Here is a 2,321-nt window from a genome sequence, read left to right as displayed (position 1 = left end):
CAACACATGACTTGGATATAAAAGGCTAGAGTGTTTATTTAAACGTATGTGTTGTTATACTAACAGGTACAACTTTCGTTAACTAACTGAGACTTTTCTCAGTTCTGAACTAACAACTCAGTTTTATCCTCTGGAGGATGGCCCATGAAAAGCACCAGCTCAAATGCAACTTGTCAACTGCCACCACACCAACTTGACAAGTGCCCTGCCAACCTTTCTCTCTCATCTCTGCCCAACCAGACACCGCCACCCAGGAGGGATGCACCAGTACCTGTTGGAGTTCCCGAACTGAGAAAAACCTGCTTTTTATCACCAACTCTTCTCATGAGCAACCGCCAATCGAGATGCTGTGACAACCCCATACCCCAACTCTTATCCTCCTCTGAGCTGTAACCTACCGTAGTGAGGGAGATCCGTTCAGATCAGCTACAAAATAAAAATGGCCACAGCTCCATGGCTCCTATGACCTTTCTCTGTCCTCTCTCCCCAAGCCACCCCCCCATAAACCTTGTCAACTCCCACCACCTCCTGAACCTACTGGCTAACTCCTCATGTTGTCTCCTTCTGTTTATCCCTCCTGGAAACCTGGATTCCAAACAATTTTCCCTCTTTGGTAGCCCTGTCCTTGCTAGTGGTTGGGGAATAATCAAATATTCTTGGGTCTATGTACCATGAATAATAGCCCACAACATGACATCAAAATGCACGAGTTAGCCCCAATAGTGTCACGACCAATGAATTTCTCAAAAGGGGTTATGCATCTCATATGCATCCATGCATTCTACCAAACTTTGTAGCATACTGCACAGCTTAGAGTATGCCTCCTCAGTGGGGCTCATGACCCACTTGTACTGCCACAACAAAAGTGGGCCACAATGAAGACTCAAGGATCACTGAGTGTTGTGTTTTCAGTAGAGACCTAGGAGCAGGGGAACCAGCAAGCAGACAAGAGTTAGCAACAAAATGCAGAATTATTTAGCAAAACAATGAGAAAGGTAGGCAACAGAAGGAAACAGGTCCACTGTGTTGTTATGTTAGTGTCCTGGAAGGGGCCAGAATGCTGTAATGAAAGTTGCAACATTTAGGTCAAATCTATTATTTATTTATTATTCCCTAATAATCAGATTTCTGCATTTCAAAGGAGTGACCAGTAATTTTCATTGTGTAATCTATGCTATGGATCAGTAAACCAGATTCAAATTGTATGCCTTTCATTATATGGAAGGTGCAAATGGATTGCATCAAATCACCCTTAAATTGTCTGTGCGTTTAAATTTTTTTAAAAGGAAGCAGGGATCATGAGGACTATGTAGATATGTGGTAATGATTCCTGTCATATGAGTTGTAGTGGTTAAGATTAAACTTTGTTGATGGAACACTTCTGGCTACCCTAAAGAAACAAAAGACCATTAACTCTTTCTCAGGTAAGGCTTAGCTAGAAACACAGGACTGGAAATGATTTTCTCCTTCCCTAAAGCACATACTTAGGGGCACATTTACTTAACCCTCGATATTCGACCATCAAAGTAAAATCCTTCGACTTCGAATATCGAAGTTGAAGGATTTACCACATTTCGTTTGATCGAATGATTTGAAGGATTTTAATCCATCGATCGAAGATTTTCCTTCGATCAGAAATTACTTAGAAAGCCTATGGGGACCTTCCCCATAGGCTAACATTGGTGCTCGGCAGATTTTAGGTGGCAAAGTACTGTAGGTGGTCGAAGTTTTTTTAAAGAGACAGTACTTCGACTATCGAATGGTCGATTAGTCGAACGATTTTTAGTTCGAATCGTTCGAGTCGAAGTCGTAGTCAAAGGTCAAAGTAGCCAAAAAAAAAATTCATTCTAATCCTTCACTCGAGCTAAGTAAATGTGCCCCATAATATTTCAGTTAAAAGCAAAACATTTTTTGTGACAGTATCATTTTAATAAAGGAGCCTCATTTACTTGAAATAGCGTAGGCCCAGTAGAATAAGAAGATGTTATCCATCCAGCAATCTATATACTCAGTACTGGGTGAAATTCATAGAAATACTCAGTGCCAAACAGCAATTAGCAAATAAAAAAGATGAGCATAAAAATGCAAAATCTTAATGTAAAAGTTTTCATATTATACACAAGAAAATATACCCATTTAAGTGAAGAGTCTGCTCATAATTAAGCGGGCCGTAACTGGTAAGGCCACAGACACAACTGCTTTAGCACTAAGTGTGCCAAGTCACTCCTCTTTGTGCTCATTGAACCAGCACTTACATCTGGGGCATTGCTGTGCTCTATACCTCAGGTGCAAGATTCAGACATCAGCGCTGGTGGGCACAT

The sequence above is a fragment of the Xenopus laevis genome, chromosome 3S (assembly GCF_017654675.1).
Source record: "Xenopus laevis strain J_2021 chromosome 3S, Xenopus_laevis_v10.1, whole genome shotgun sequence".
NCBI classification, from domain to species: Eukaryota; Metazoa; Chordata; class Amphibia; order Anura; family Pipidae; genus Xenopus; species Xenopus laevis.
Note: the sequence above shows the minus strand (reverse complement) of the source record.